The sequence below is a fragment of the Leopardus geoffroyi genome, chromosome C1 (genome assembly GCF_018350155.1).
Source record: "Leopardus geoffroyi isolate Oge1 chromosome C1, O.geoffroyi_Oge1_pat1.0, whole genome shotgun sequence".
NCBI classification, from domain to species: Eukaryota; Metazoa; Chordata; class Mammalia; order Carnivora; family Felidae; genus Leopardus; species Leopardus geoffroyi.
Genome location: NC_059328.1, coordinates 80348263 through 80365926, shown reverse-complemented (window position 1 = coordinate 80365926; position 17664 = coordinate 80348263).

Below are 17664 nucleotides of genomic sequence, written 5' to 3'. Positions count from 1 at the left end.
AATACAAATAAAACGCAGCAGAAGTCTTGATCTCACGAATGTGTTGGAAGAGGATTCTAACTCGAAATGGAAGTGACGTTCCCAGCACGTAGCTGGGCCTCAACCGTGTTTGCTTCCCACTGTGAAAGGCTGGGCCCGTGCAGTCAGTGTAGTTAAAGCCTCCAGATGGCACACCCACCCGGAAGCGGCCCCGCCAAGGAGACCCGAGCAGACATAAAATAAGCAAAGAGGGGCGCCTGGGTGGCTCAGTCAGCTAAGTGTCCGACTTCAGCTCAGGTCATGATCTCATGGTCCATGAGTTCAAGCCCCACGTGGGGCTCTGTGCTGACAGCTCAGAGCCTGGAGCCTGCTTTGGATTCTGTGTCTCCCTCTCTCTCTGCCCCTCTCCTGCTCATGCTCTGTCTCTCTCTGTCTCAAAAATAAATAAAAACATTAAAAAAAAAGCGAATCCGTTCACTGTCCAGCTGTTCATAAATTTTAAGTTCATCTGTTCCTCTGCTCCAAAGAACTCCAAGCAATGGGGCGCCTGGGTGGCGCAGTCGGTTAAGCATCCGACTTCAGCCAGGTCACAATCTCGCGGTCCGTGAGTTCGAGCCCCGCGTCGGGCTCTGGGCTGATGGCTCAGAGCCTGGAGCCTGTTTCCGATTCTGTGTCTCCCTCTCTCTCTGCCCCTCCCCCGTTCATGCTCTGTCTCTCTCTGTCCCAAAAATAAATAAACGTTGAAAAAAAAAAAAAATCAAAGAACTCCAAGCATTATCAGTAAAACTCTAAACATGAAATGTGTGATAGAACATCACAGTCTGTGGAAGAATGGGCAAAAACCCCTTTGCTGTTCCCCTACCAGTGGTAGCCTGAAAGGCGAATACATGGTCGAAACTTTGGAGACGTCAAGGAGAACATGTTGGTTTATTGGGCTAGTTTTGTTGGCGCGCTTGCCTTGGACAATCCGTACGGATGTGGGAGAGGCTGAATCGTACCCTGTTGCAGTGTGCCAGAGAACGGACGGGGTGCGTGTGCGTGTGCAGCAGTGTCATCAACAGAGAGCTTGGCAGGGGCGCATGTCCTGAGGTAGGTGTGCTTGGGCCATTACCTGGAAGTCCTGCTCACTCGGGGCTGGCCGGGACAAAGAGCTTAGTGCACTAGACGTGGGAGGGGCGGGGGGGGGGGGTGGAGAACACGTCCCAGAGAGGGCATCTGAAGGAGAGTTTCCATCAGGCTGCTTGTTGCCTGCCAGGCATAATCGTAGAGTTACGTGACTGCGCGGCCTCCTAATCTAAGGAATTTGAATGGTCCCATTAAAGAGAGCACAGGCCGAGTGAAAGCAGGTCGGGATACTAATGAGGTGGCTGGCTGTTCACAGGGAAGGAATTCATTACACATCCCGACGAGGCCACGTTCGGGAGGCTTCATACCGCACATTGTCGCCGCGCCTCAGGTTTCCCCACCTGTCCTTATGGCTGAGACTAAACAGCTGCCTCTAAAATCAACACAGCAGTTAGCGCTGGGAGCAGAAAAAGCCTAGAGTCCTGGCTGGCGGGCATCCAGAGACTACTGCCCTCCAGCGGGCCAGAGTATACTTCGTTACTTATCCCGGCCCTTAAAGTATCATAAAGCTGATTGTTACTAAAGTCAACTTCCAAGCTTTGAAAAGGGATTTCGATGACCTTAAATTATGATCTTAAAATATTGATGAAGTTTGACTTGTGAAATCCAAAGACATTTTACCCTAGTTACAACTGATGGCTTATAATCCAAATATCCATCTCTTATATGAATGAACAATGATCTCTGTCCATCAAATAGGAAATAAACTCATTCCCAAAGACAATTTTTACCTGTTCTAGGACATGTGTATTTAGCGTGTTATTTCTTCTCCAAGGGTTGCCTGAGGTTCATCGCTGTTGCAACGTGACTTTCATTCAGAAGCTTATAGTGCAGGATTGTTCTTCATTTTCTTAACACTTGACTTAATTTTCATTTAGGTTCTCTTTGCACCAGCTGGCAGAAACCATCCCGAGTAATGTGGTGGTTCCTTGGGACATCCACTTTTTCCCTGGACTTGTGTCCACTGCCACTGTTCCTGCCTTGGGTCCCTCCACTTCCCGTGTCTATTCTCTCCCTCCTGCTCAAGGAAATCTTTTCTAGGTGGGCGTGGTGGGCTGGGGGTGGCAGGAGCCTCGCTCATACTCACGGCCATGTCCTCTTTCAATCTGCTGTCTGTGCACTAGTCCTGTCTGTCCAGACTGTCCAGAACCAGAGGAAACTCCACTCTTCTCTGCTTTCGGCTCCTGTTATCTCTCCTGAACAAGGAGCACAGGACTGCGGACTGACTGAACAGGGAGAAGGGTCAAGGGTATTTCAGAGCACATCACCCCACTGTCCCAACTAAAAAAAAAAAGCATTTGAAAATCACCTAGAGTAAGGGGTCAGTGACTCATCTCAATATTTTACCTAGAGTCATACTTTGAAGAAGAATGAGAGAGTGCTGGTGGGATTTCACTCATCAGCTGTTGTGGAGACAGAAGAAGAGTTTTCCCTGACCTAAATCAGAGCACACGCAGGTCTCTGTCCACTCTGTAGGACAGATCCCTGGCCCTGCTGGCATCCGCCCATGATACGGCTTATACTTTGGGGCACCTGGGTGGCTCAGTCGGTTAAGCGTCGGACTCTTGATTTCAACTCACGTCATGATCTCACGGGTTTGTGGGGTCGAACCCCATGTCGGGCCGTGTGCTGACAGTGCAGAGCCTGCTTGGGATTCTCTCTCTCTCTCAATAAATAAATAAACATTTAAAAAAATACTGCTTACACTTTGCTCCATGCCTGGGTTCCCACTAGTTCACATTTTTAATATCCTCCCCTGACCAACATCTAAACCACACTGTTTCCTTTTAAAGGGAAGCTGTCTGCGTGTTGGCAAAGATTAAATCTTGTGTGCATATCTGATTCCCTGAAAGAAATTGTATTCAGTTTCCTGGATCCTTCCAAACCATTGCTGTGTTCCAGTGTTAGCTTAATCCAATGGTTCTGCAAGTGTGAGGATCCCCAAACTAGCGGCATTACCATCACCCCAGAGCTTGTTAGAAAAGCAAATTTATAACCCTGACCTCAGACTTACAGAACTGGAAATCTGTGCAGGTTTTTTTCACAGTTTTATTGAGAAATGATTGGTATACATCACTGTATACGTTTAAGGTATACAGCATGATGGTTTGATTTTCACATATTGCGAAATGATGACCACAACAGGTTTAGTTAACATCCATCATCTCACACAGATAGGATAAAAAGAAAAAAAAAATTCGCCTTGTGCTGCCAACTCTTAGGACCGACTCCCGTAACAGCTTTCCTGCGCATCTCACAGCCGCACTGGCTAGTCGTCTATTGTACTTTCCAGCCCGCCCTAGTGCAGCTATATGTTCTAACTGGACCTTTGTGCTTTCGACCACCTCCCTCCAATTCCCCTTTCTGGCCAACAACCCTCACTCTGGTAACTGCAAGTCTGATCTCTTTCTGTGATACTGGTGGTGGTGTTCTTGTTAGACTCCACCTCTGAGTGAGATCATATAGTATCTGTGTTTCTCTGACTTATTCCATTGAACATAATGCCTTCAAGGTACACCCATGTTGTTGCAAACGGTAGAACTGTCTTAGCTGTCTTTTTTATGGCTGGAGAGGATTTCATGGCACAACTTCTTTATCCACGCATCCATCGATGGACACTTAGGTTGTTTCCATGTCTTGGCTGTTGCGAATAATACTGCTATGAATGAGGCGGTACAGGCATCTTTTCGAGTTAGTGTTTTTATTTCCTTTAGATATATTCCCAGAAGTGGAATCGCTGGATTGTATGGTATTTCTATTTTTAATTTTTAGAGAATCCTCCATACTGTTTCCACAGTGGCTGCACCAATTACATTCCCACCAACAGTGCACAGGGGCTCCCTTTCACCAACATCCTCACCAGCTTTTGTTATCTCTTGTCTTTTTGACCATGGCCATTCTGACAGCTGTGAGGTGATATCTCGTCATGGTTTTGATTCGCATTTCCCTAATGACCGGCGATGTTGAGCATCTTCTCATGTACCTGTTGACCATTTGTACGTCTTCTTTGGGAAAATGTCTATTCAGGTCCTTTGCTCATTTTTTACTTTTAGTTTTTGGTTTTTGATGTTACATTATATGAGTACTGTATGTATTTTGGATATTAATTCCTCGTCAGATATATAGTTTGCAAATATTTTTTCCCATTCCATAGGTTGTCTTTTCATTTTGTTGATGACTTCCTTTGCTGTGGAGAAACTTTATATTTTGATGTAGTCCCACATGTTTATTTTTTATTCTGTTGCTTGTGCTTTAGGTGTCATTTCCAAAAATTCATTACGAAGGAGCTTCGTTCCTATGTTTTCTTCTAGGAGTTTCATGATTTCAAATCTTACATTTAAGTTTGTAATCCACTCTGAGTTAATTTTTGCGAGTGGGATAAGAATAGGAGTCAGCAATCTGTGTTGTAACAAGAAACTCTCCAAGTTATTCTAATGCCCAATCAAGTTTGAGAACCACTGGCTTAATCTATTATTTACTGCAGTAAGAGTAGCTATAGACCCAAACGGGGCATTCCTAGCCCTTGCAAAGGTCAGAATGCAGCCTGCTGTAGAGCCACAATCAAATTAACACATACAGCATGATAAGATTCTCCAACTACAGACTATACTGCCTTGGAGAACATTTGTCATGTAGGAATCTCTTAGGATTTTTCCTGTTGCAAGGAACAGAAACTCTTTTAAGAGAACTTAAATGAAATTGGGAAGCCTGTTTTCTCTTTTGTTAAGTGCACTAATTGACCTAAAGCTCTTCAGCTCCTTTTAGCCTAAATTACATTATAACACGTTATTAGACCATCAATAATTAACAACTAAGAATAACACTCTTCCTCTGGGGAAATGAAAATACAAAAAAAAAAAAAAAAAAAAAGCCCAAGAATTTTGAAACCGAAAAACTGCAATTCATCTTGAACACGCAAAATTAAATAAACTTTTAAATAGGGTTCTAAAACAATGCTTTAAGGAAAAGGTTCCTGACCTAAAATTCTTTCTCCAACTTGATTTTCAAACACCACCAAAAGACGATGCTTCATCTGCAAAGTTACTTTTGTTCTCCGAGCACGTATCAAGCCAGAGAATGAGAACCGGAACATTCGGAGGGGCAGGAAATGCTTTTCCCTCCCAGAGCTGCAGATGGAAGAGTGGTTGATAACTAAGATCGTGGCGCCATCTACAGGTCCTGAGGAAGATCGACAGCATGACCAGACTGCTTGTAGACTGGGTTAGAAAAAGAAGGGAGTCGTGGTAAAACCAAACACCTGTAAGTGCAGGAGTGGCCAGAGTCGTGGAACCACAGTACCTTCTCCAAGCTTCTGCAACTCTACCGGTGATGGTCTCTGCGGTCCAGCGCTGGAGCTCTACCCCAGATCCTGCTACCTCAAGTGCGGTCGGGGGGACAGCGGCTTGAGCATGCTTTGAGATCTAGTGAGAGATGGAAATTCTCAAGCCCCACTCCAGACCTACTCAATCAGAATCTTCAGTTTCCAGGTGATGTGTACCCTCACCGAGGTCTGAGAAGCTCTGTTCTGTGTGCTTTCCCAACGACTGAGGCCACTATTCCCGATTTCACAAAAGCAGGTTAGGGGACATAGGGTGGAGAAGGAAAACACACCTCACCAACGGATAGAACTGCACGGACTTGATGAGAGGATGCCGTTCATTAGCATTAAATATCAGCAAGTTATTAACCCATGCCAAGAGTAAAAGCAGAGCCATGATATTACAAATATTACATTTTCCAAAGACGCACTCTGTCATTTTCCAAAGACAGTACTTTGAGGACCTCTGCCTCATCCGCAGCTGTCTAAAGACCGAAAGCTTTCCTGCCTCAATTCCACTGATTCATGTGCCTTGCTTCTACCGAGCTCCCTCTTCAAGGTAGTTCATAATGTCTCCTGGATGTCAGCCAGAAGCTTTCCTCCCCTGGATTCCCAGAACACTCTCCCCACTACTCCTCTACACCCTTACGCTCCTTCTCAGGACCCTTAGTGTTGTACAAAATAATTCGTTACTTGTCTTGGCTCCTTTTTTCAATCATAATTGCCTTGAAAAAAAAGAGCCATGATTATGCATTTGAATTCATTAATTTATTCTAATTCTAAGCACCTACTATGTGCCAGGCATTATGCATTTGATTAAAATACAACGGGCACAATCCCAGCACTTATAGAGGTCATACATTTGTAGAGTAAAATGTCAAATAATGATAACAGAATAATAGGTAATCGATAACAATATGTGGGTCAAGAATAGGGTGTTTGGGGGCCATCTAACTTAGACTTGGAAGAACTACTTAAAAATCTCAGCTAAAGCAACGCCTGGGTGGCTCAGTCAGTTAAGTTTCTGACTCTTGGTTTCAGCTCAGGTCATGATCTCACAGTTTGTGATTTTGAGTCTGGCAGCACAGAGCCTGCTTGGGATTCTTGCTCTCCCTTTCTCTCTGCCCCTCTTCCCTGCTCACACTCTCTCTCTCCCCCTCAAAATATAAATAAAATATAAATAAGTAAGTAAAATCTCCAGGAAAGGATAGAGTTAATCAGGCAAAGGGGGAAAGGGAGACGGGAGAGTAGCAGAAGTCCTCCAGGAAAGGGGAATGCTTGCATCATTAAAACCGTATCTTGGGCATCAGAAAATACCAAAAATAAAGTGTGTTTGACAAAGAGATCTGAAGAAACTCAGACACTAGGACTTGCCAGATATGGCAGGGGAGTGTCTGGAGTGGGACGGGTGTTGGGGCAGGGGGATAGGAGAAAAAGTCTCGACAGCAAACTGGATATTAAGAAAACAAATATAAGAGGCTGATGAATATACAAAAATTTTAAGGGATAATGATCTTCAGCTTAAATTCAGCATTCCAGCTGAACGTCCCACCAGTATAACAGAATAAGGATATTTTCAGACATGAAACACTTCAAAGAATTTTCCTCCCATGCACCCTGTCCCAGAAAGCCACAGCAGGACATGTTCCACTCTAAAGGAGTAAACCCAAAGTAGAGGAGGACATGGGATTCAATGCAGGAGAGCCCAGTGTCAGGCTAGCAGCTCAGCCGGTCTCCAGAACCAGAGGGAAGGAGAAGCCAGAAGACCCCAGGAAGAACACCTCTGGAAAGTAATAAAACATTGATATGGTGGCACAGCGGGAAGTAATTAAAGATTATCTGTTATGGTAATTATGGCAGATAGAGCAAGGTTAAAAAAAAAAAAAAGAAGGCTATGGGACACTAGAGAGAAAAGACAGTAAGAAACAAACACAGCTCTCTGCTTGGCTCTGCAATGAACTATATTATACATTCATCAGATAGCAAACACTGATTATGAATTCAAAATGATTTAACTGGGGGCCACCTGGGTGGCTCAGTCGGTTGAGCCTCTGACTCTTGATTTCAGCTCAAATCATGGTCTCGCGGTTCCTGAGTTCAAGCCCCACACTGGGCTCTGTGCTAATAGTGCAGAGCCTGCTTGGGATTCTCCTTGCCTGCCCCCACCCCCACCTCTCTCAAAAATAAAATAAACTTTAAAAAAACATAAAATGATTTAACTGGAATTTCTGCTACATTCTATTCGTTGCAGAAGTGTTCTATAAATGGGCTCAAGATGGTCCCTGTAAATTAGCCTATAATGGCCTGCTGTTTCTTTCTTCACAGCAGTCTAGGACCATCAGCCCAAAGCCCACCAGTGCCAAACTCAAATCTTCACACATCCATTTGCTTTAAATATAGTAAAAAAAAAAAAAAAAAAACAAAACCCAAAACAAACAAACAACAAAAAAAACCCTCCCATATTTTTAGCCAATTAGAGCATACTTACTGTACATAGCCCATGAAACTGCCTTGAACATCTGCCAACCACAGACGAGACAACACTACAGCTGTAAGAGACCCAAACTCCTGCTGCCCTTCGGAGCAGTTGCTGCTGAACGGCATTACCTAGACAGAGGAGCCCATTTGATTTTCCCTCGCCCCGCCCCTCCCCCACCGGGGGTCTCCTTGTCCTGTTCCCCTCATGGGTGCTGGTCCCACACCACCATCTCTGGAACTAATTTCTCCTTAGTTCTGTCAGTTCTTATGGGTTTTGACCCTGCTACTGGGAGGAACTTCCCTCTCAGGCAATTGTGTTCAAGCGCCACCCAAATAAGGTTTGCGTGTTACTGCCTCTCCTGATCCTGTCTCCTTGATCAACGCCCAAATCTCCCAACTTATCATAACAAATTACAAACGTTTCCACGTTCAAGAGGAGGGAATATAGACTTCACCTCTCCACACTGTAAAGAGTATGTGGGATGGGATATATATTCAGGGAACCATTCTTGCAAAAATACAATCTGTCACTAAGATCCATATACAAAAAAATAACTGCATTTCTATTCAGTAGCAACGGTTAGGAGTATTAAATAAATACAATTTATACCAGGACACGACAAACATCAGATGTCTAGCAACAAAGCTAATGGAAGATGTATAAGACCTCTACACAGAAAACTACCAAATGTTACTGACAAACATTAAAGAAGTCTTAAATGGACAGATCTATCATATTCAAGGATTGGAAGAAATCTACAGTTGCCGTTTACACAGGCCAGTTAGGTCAAGTTGGTTAATTGTGTTTAAGCATTTATGTGGTTTTTTGTTTGTCTATTTTTTGAGAAATGCTCATTGTCCTAAAGTCTGCGTTGTCTGATCTTAGAACATTTATGTAATAAGGGACTTATACCCAGAATATATAAAAATCTGTAATATCACTAGGACAATTTATAAAAGCTGGCCCAAAGATTTATATGGCCACTTCAAAAAAGAGGATATCCAAATGGGCAATAAACATGCAATGGAAGTTCAGCCTCATTACTGATCAGGGAAATGCAGAATGAAACCACAAGATTTGCTGCTGATGGCTAAAAATACATAAATAAAAAGAAAAAAGTAAAAAAAAAAAACCCCACTAGCAATATCAAATATTGGCAAGGACTGGGGAAACTGGAATTCTCATATACTTAACGGTGGGAGTGTAAAAATGGTACAACTACTTCAGAGAACAGTCTGCAAAACATAACAAAGCTGAACACATTCCACTCCAAAATTGCACACACATGGGCACCAAAAGATGTGCATAAGAATGCTTATTAGGGCTATTTGTAATAGCCCCAAACAGAAAACCTAATGCCCACCAAGGGGAAGATGAATAAAGTATGGTCTATTCATATGATTAAATATTATACAGCAATAAAAATGAGGGACCTCTTGCCACATCTACAATGGATCAGTTTCACAAGGTTGAGGAACAGAAGTCGTACACAGAAGGGTATCTAATATATATGAAGTTCAAAAACAGACCAAGTAATTTATGTGACAGAACTGAGAATAGTGGCTCTTAGGGGCTGAGAATTAGAAGGCAACAGGAGGGTGACCTTTGAGATGTAAAAATGTTCTATTTCTTGATTTGGAGGGTGATAATGAGTATGCACACTTTCCAAAAACTCATGGAGCTTAAGATTGATGGACTTTGCTGCCTACGTATTATGCTTCAATAGAGTGTTTAAAATTCATTGTAAGTGAATTTAAATGGTTTAAATGATTTAACTCTCAGTGGAGGACGTGGCAGACCCAAGTGGGTGCCACTCCTGCGTGAGCTACAGACACCAGTTCCATGTGGAATTGCCTCACAAGGTCGTGTTATTTGTACAAGAAAGGAGACCACAGGGAATGCTGATTCCCCAAGCCATGACCCCCTGAACAAGGCAGAGCAGGCTCCTTTTATAAGCACTTGGGATGAAGATTCAGAGGGTCAACATAACATTATAAGGAGGCTGAGACACTTTCTGGCACTTTCTGATTCATCTGCTCAGGTGTTTTCCTCAAATGTTTCTTTTTCTGTTCCAGCCGTTTGTTAGTTTCTAAAAGGTAAGATGGACAGGCAGAAGCTTCTAGGAGGTTCCTGAGTTCAGGAGGTCAGGCTGGTGACAAAACTCCTCCTCTAGTTTTACTCTGCTCCTCATCCTTAAGGGGCACAGGCCAAAGGGCCATCTCCCGCAGCTACTTCCTGCCTGATGTGTGTGACGTCACAGGGGTTAGTAGAGGAGCAGAACTGTTTTCCCGGCTAGTCTGAGACATGCTTGTGTGTCACTGGGTTTAACCTCTAGCTGTTCACACCCTTGTGTTAGTACCATCTGCAGTTTTGCAGCCTCCATACGCTTGACCCCAAACTACCCAAGAGTTGGGTATGCAGGGTCCAAAAACTGATGAGAATAGCAGGATTATTAGTGACCCCCGAGAAGAGAGGAACCATGTGATCCTGGGTGGTAGTGCCATTCTGCACATTCCGGAGGGTCCTCCTCTTTGGTTGAAGGTAGGTAGGCAAGCTGCCTGATCAAAGATTTTCTTAATATTTACTTCTACTACAGCTGAGGTATTAATCCAGGTACTACATGAAGTATTAATTACTGCACAGACCTTCCTCCCACTAACAGGGAGTCCACAGCCAGTCTAGTATCTCTTACTTAAATTCACCAGAGAATTTAATTCCCAAGAGTGCCCTGCTGTGTTGATAGTTTTAGATATCCCTAGAACGACTGTGACAAAAACTAATATCAGGAAAAGCATTCATTTTGAGATCGTAAGGCTAAAACATCGCACCCAGTTTCTAGAACCCAATGGACAAAGAGAACCAGAAAACTATCCATTTACTGTGCTAACTATGATCTGTGGCACTCGTTATTGAACAGTCGCAGAGAAAATGATTTCACCCACTCAAGGGGTGAGACAAGACTGAAGAAACCACATCAGCAGAGCCAGTATCGTTCAGATTGAAACTCTCAGAGTTCAAACCTGAGAACCTCTATCCGTGGGGGCTTCACTTACCTTGTGGATGCAGAAGAACAGAAGTTACAGGCCTGTAAGTGACTCATACCTGTACTTGTGGTCATTTGTTTTGGGAGCGCCTCCTCCTGAGTTTCTGGTGCCCGTGCCTTTTTCACTCTGGAGTGGTGGATCCAGGCCATGACTCCCTCTAATTTTATTTTATTTTTTTAAATGTCTATTTTTATGTTTGAGAGAGAGAGGGAGAGAGAAAGAGCAAGCAGGGGAGGGGCAGAGAGAGAGGGAGACACAGAATGTGAAGCAGGCTCCAGGCTCTGAGCTGTCAGCACAGAGCCCAACGCGGGGCTCAAACTCACGAACCGTGAGATCATGACCTGAGCCGAAGTCGGCCGCTTAACCAACTGAGCTACCCAACTGAACCCCTCCCTCTAATATTAAAGAAGAACGTGTGGCTAATACTACTAGGTGGAGCCCTGTCTAGTTGGGCGTAACTGGTCCTGCAGCAACCCATTTTTCCAACTTTTGAGGTACACCTTCTCCCCAGGTCCATTGGGTGAAGTCCAATTTCAGCAGGTAGGGGGAGGTAAAAGCTTCCATACTCGTTGAGTGTCTCCACCACTTGTCAAAGGTTAATTATATGCTTAATAGCCAGAGAACCCTCTGGGTCTGGCAGTGAGGAGGAGTAGAGTTTGTAGGAAAGGGCCTCCCATACATCATTTTTTTTTTTTTTTTAGTTTATTTATTTATTTTGAGGGAGGAGCAGAGAGAGAAAGAAAGAGAGTGAAAGAGAGAGAAAGTGGAGGAGGGGCAGAGAGAGACAGAGAGAGAAAATCCCAAGAAGGCTCTACACTGTCAACGCAGGGCCTGACATGGGGCTCGATCTCATGAACCATGAGATCATGACCCGAGCCAAAATCAAGAGTTGGACTCTCAACCCACTGAGTCACCCAGGCGCCCTTCCCATAAGTCATCTTGAATAAGCTAAGTTTTAGTTTACCTCTTGAGGCAGCCCTTATCCTAGAAAGGGATATTGGTAATAATAGTCTCAACCAATTTTCCTGTGTTTCTTGGCACAAACTAGCCAGGATCTTTTTCAGGGTTTTTTAGCCTGTTCTGTCTTTCCAGGATAGCTGCTCGGAGCGTGCAGTGGTTCCCATTCTCGGCAGCAGCTGACTGACCCTTATGAGCCCAATTCAAAGACTCACTCTAGCTCTCAGCTTTCTGCTCTGGGCTCTGCAATTACTTCCAGGACAGAGCATCTCTAGCTTATCCTTCTGAGCTCTAGGTCTTTCCGTGATCTCGGGTAGGTAATTCTTCACTATATGCCGGCTCTAGGATGTTTTTAAGAGGTTGCTTTTTCATATTCTGTCCAGGCTTTTGACTTATTTTCAGCAAGTCTTATCAGTTCTACCTTCAAAATACATCCAGAATTTTACCACTGCTCACCACACTCACTACCACTACCCTGCCCCAGTCCTCAGGTCCTCTCGGCCTCTTAGGCGATTATTGCGAGGACCTCCTCACCCACTCCTCTGCCTCTACCCGTGTGTGTGCAGTCCATGCCTCAACACAGCGGCCCGAGGGAGCCTATTCAAACCTAAGTCATATCATGTCACCCCAATGACTTCCCATCAGACATGAAAGTCAAAGTGCTTTCTGTGACCAAAAAGTCCCACATAATCTAGGCCCTCATTGCTTCTCTGAACCCTTGACCCACTGTCTTATTACTTTTGCCTCTTTAATGTTTCATCAGGCGTTAGTAATCCAGTGCTGCATAACAAAGCATCCCTAAGTCTGGCAGTTAAAAACAACAAAAGCAGGGCACATGGGTGGCTCAGTTTAGGTTAGCATCCGCCTCTCAGTTTCGGCTCAGGTCATGATCTCACAGATTGTGAGATCAAGCCCCACATCAGGCTCTGTGCTGATGGTGCAGAGTCTGCTTGGGACTCTCTTTCTCTCCCTCTCTCTGACCCTTCCTCACTTGTATACTCTCTCTCTCTCAAAATAAATAAATAAACTTAAAACAAATTTTTTTTAATGAAAAGAAAACATCAAAAGTCATGTTTTCCTTTGGTCAAGACTTCAGGAAGGGATCAGAAGCACTTCTCAATCAGGGTATTCAAGAGGCCTGCACTCAAGATATTATCTGGAGCTATGGCTGTCTGAAGGCTAGACTGGAGCTGGGATTAGACCTGCTTTGGTGATGGCCCACTTACACGCTGGCACATCAGCACTGGCTATAGCCTGGGACCTTTCCTCATGCTGCCCGGGTGTCCTCAACATCACAGCAGTTGGTTTCCCTCAGGGTGAGCGATCCAAGCAATCAAGGCAAAGCCACAATGCCTTTGCTGACTTGGCCTCAGAAATCACACATGGTCAGGGCGCCTGGGTGGCTCAGTTGGTTAAGCGTCCGACTTCGGCTCAGGTCATGATCTCACAGTCCGTGAGTTCGGGCCCCACATCGGGCTCTGTGCTGACAGCTCAGATGCTCTCTCTCTCTGTCTCAAGAAAATAAATAAATGTTAAAAAAAAAATTAAAAAAAAAAAGAAATCATACATGGTCACTTCTGTTGTGCTCTTTCATCATACTGGGCCAGCACTCAGTGTGAGAGCCAATTATACAAAGGCACGAACACCAGGGGATGAGAATAGGGAGGCTGCCTATCACACTTTAACAGGCCAGGCATGGCCGCCTCATGACCTTCACATTTACCACTTCCTTCTGTTTAAAATGTTCTTCCCCCAATGTCCATATGGCCAGCTCCCTCACTTCCTTTACATCTTTTTAAATATTGTCTTTGGGATACCTGGACGGCTCAGTCAGTTAAGCATCTGACTCTTGATTTCAGCTCAGGTCATGATCCCACAGTTTGTGAGATCGAGCCCCACATCAGACTCTGTGCTGACAGCACAGAGCCTGCTTGGGATTCTCTCTCTCTCTCTCTCTCTCTCTCTCTCTGCCCCTCCCCTGCTCATGCTCACACTCTCTCTCTCCACCCCCCCAAAATAAATAAAAAAACACTAAAAAATATATATTATCTTTACAGTGAGGACTGTCTGCCCTCCCCCCCCATCTAAAATGGAAACAAATACCTATACTTCTTCTGCATTGAACACAAGTTCACTTTTGAGACCTTTGTGACTAGAGCGAACCTGATCACATGCTTGAATCCCACTCAAACAGGTCTGTCTCAAGTCTTTTTAAGATTATCCTAAAGGGGGGCGTCTGGGTGGCTCAGTCAGTTAGTGTCCAACTTTGGCTCAGGTCATGATCCTGCGGTCTGTGGGTTCAAGCCCCACGTCAGGCTCTGTGCTGACAGCTCAGAGCCTGGAGCCTGCTTTGGATTCTGTGTCTCCCTCTCTCTCTGCCCCTCCCCTGCTCATGCTCTGTCTCTCTCTCTGTCAAAAATAAATAAACATTAAAAAAAAATTTTTTTAAAGATTATCCTAAAGGGGTTTTGCAATTGGCAAAATTAGGAATCCAGATGCAGCAAAACCAGCCATTCCCAAAAACCCACACAACTGTGGGTCCTTGGTGGGCCAGCTGACATAATACTATTTTCCTTTCTTGAGGAAGACCTCACTGCCCCTCAGACATCATAAACCCCAAGTATTTTACAGCTTCCTTCAAAATTTGGGCCTTTCCTTTCAATACCTTATATATCCCTTGCTGGCTATAGTATTTTTGTGATATACAACACCTCAATAATCAGAATTACAAGTGATGACATTATACCAGGACCTACTAGAACTTGAGGGATTTCATTTAATTTCTAGAACAGCCATAGCATTTACCCATACAAGATAACCTAAGAAGGTTTATCATCGCTTAGTTGATAATGCTTCCCAAACCAAATAAACAAGCCTAATTAGTCAAAGACTTCATTTAGATTTTGAATTTGGGGAAGTTTGTAAAAAAAAAATATTGGAAGGTTTTAAAGCCCATGTCTAAGTGGGATCACAGATCATTATGAAACTTTTGCCCAAGTTGGTAATAAGAGATTCAACAGGAGGTTATTAAGAGGATTCTGTTTTCTTAAATAATCAAAGACCTGATAAAAACAAAGCATAGAAACTGTTTTTCCTGGGTAGATAAAGAAAAATCTTTACTTATTTATTGATTGATTGATTTGAGAGAGAGAGAGAACACGAGAAGGGAGAGGGGCAAAGGGAAAGAGAGAATCTTAAGCAAGTTCCACGCTCAGTGCAGAGTCCAATGCAGGCCTCAATCCCATGATCATGACCTGAGCTGAAATCAAGAGTTGGATGCTCAACCAACCAAGCCACCCAGGCGCCCCAAGAAAAAACTTTGTTTACAATTTTTTATCAAGAGTAAATCAAATTCCAACCTATGCCAGTATATATTTTTAAGTTTATTCTATTTTTTTAGTAATCTCTACGCCCAATGTGGGGCTCAAACCCATGACCCCAAGCCAAGATCAAGAGTCACACTCTCCTCTGACTGAGCTAGGCCAGGTGCCCCTATACCAGTGTACTTTTAAAACTCACTCATTTCATGGGAAAAGATATTTGCAAATGACATATCGGACAAAGGGCTAGTATCCAAAATCTATGAAGAGCTCACCAAACTCCACATCTGAAAAACAAATAATCCAGTGAAGAAATGGGCAGAAGACATGAATACATACTTTTCCAAAGAAGACATCCAGATGGCTAACAGACACATGAAAAGATGCTCAACGTCACTCATCATCAGGGAAATACAAATCAAAACCACACTGAGATACCACCTCACGCCAGTCCAAGTGACTAAAATGAACAAATCAGGAAACTATAGATGCTGGTGAGGATGTGGAGAAACAGGAACCCTCTTGCACTGTTGGTGGGAATGCAAACTGGTGCAGCCACTCTGGAAAACAGTGTGGAGGTTCCTCAAAAAATTAAAAACAGAACTACCCTATGACCCAGAGATAGCACTGCTAGGAATTTACCCAAGGGATACAGGAGTGCTGATGCATAGGGGTACGTGTACCCCAATGTTTATAGCAGCACTCTCAACAATAGCCAAATTTTGGAAAGAGCCTAAACGTCCATCAACTGACTAATGGATAAAAAAGATATGATTTATATACACAATGGAATACTACTTGGCAATGAGAAAGAATGAAATCTGGCCATTTGCAGCAATGTGGATGGAACTGGAGGGTATTATGCTGAGTGAAATAAGCCAGGCAGAGAAAGACAGATACCCTATGTTTTCACTCATATGTAGATCTTGAGAAACTTAACAGAAGACCGTGGGGGAAGAGAAGGGGGAAAAAAAGTTATAGAGAGGGAGGGAGGCAAACCTTAAGAGACTGTTGGATGCTGAGAACAAACTGAGGGTTGGTGGGGGTGGGGGAGAGGGGAAAGTGGGTGATGGGCATTGAGGAGGTCAGTTGGGATGAGCAGCGGGTATTGTATGGAAACTAATTTGAATAAATTATATTTTTAAAAAAGTTCAATTTGGACTCCATGGCCATGCACAGTTTCCCATGGCTGACCATCTTCAGAACCTCCCAAGATTATAGTCCTAGGGAGAGAATACAGTAAGGAGTCTGGAATAGTAAAGAGCATGTGGTAAGCACTAAAATAATGTATATTGAATGAATAAATATTGAATAAATCCAGTAATGCCCAGTAACCGGCCCACAGAGTCTTCAATGGTAGTGACTGAATAAATAAGTGATTAAATGGTAGAGTTATAAATAAATAAATAAATAAATAAATAAATAAATAAAACTCATTCATTCCCATCTCAGTCCTGATCACACATAAAACTCCTTTCCAGAGATTTCTTTTTCACAGGCTTTCTACAATTTTCTTTTTAAACTTCAGATTTTATTCTGAATTTTCCCTCTCCTATACAACCAGTCTCATTTTAGGACAAGTTACTTTCTTTCTCCTCAACAAAAATGAATTTCCATTCCTCATACCTTTCTTACCAAAAACACATATCTTACTTTCCTTGCATACAGAGTTATTTCCCATATTATTTCCAGTAGTCTTAGTTACAATTATTAGAATTCTAAATGCTTAGAGACTTTAATTTCTAGTAAAAACTAGTAAAGCAATTGTGAGCTGTTACACCAGAACCATTTAGGTCAGCAAATTTCTGGATATATTTCATCATTTCTAAAAACATTACTTTTCACAATACCATTTTTCATAAAGCATAAAATATGATTACTAACAGACCCAAGTTATTGTTAGTTTCTCTGTAATAGGACAAAAGTGAATAAGCTTATTTTTAGTGATCGTTTCCATATTTTATCCAACTTATATATCCAGTGAGTTCAACCCAGTTTATCATCTAATCCAGCAAAGATTTAAAGTTTTAGGTTACCACAGATTTTGGAAGCCACTCACAAGTTTACCTACAGGCCTTTTTATCTATTCAACCTACTTGTTATTAACAATTTCGCAGACAAAAATCAACCATCACTTTAAGCCATTTTTATTGACAAGGTGCTACAGATGCACCATAAATCCAGATAGAATAAAAGTTGATTACTGTAATAAGTTTGATGTTGATAACTCCAAAAGATATGCTGATGCTCAACAAACTTGGATTTTAATTTACAAGAGATTATCACAGATCATGTGAACTTGAAAAGCATTTGCATTAGTTTATATTTTGGAGTTCTAGAGTGCCCAATTTTTTTAAGTTTATTTGTTTATTTTTGAGAGAGAAGAACAATCAGGCGAGAGGGAGAGAATCCCAAGCAGGCTCCTCGCTGCCAGCACAGAGC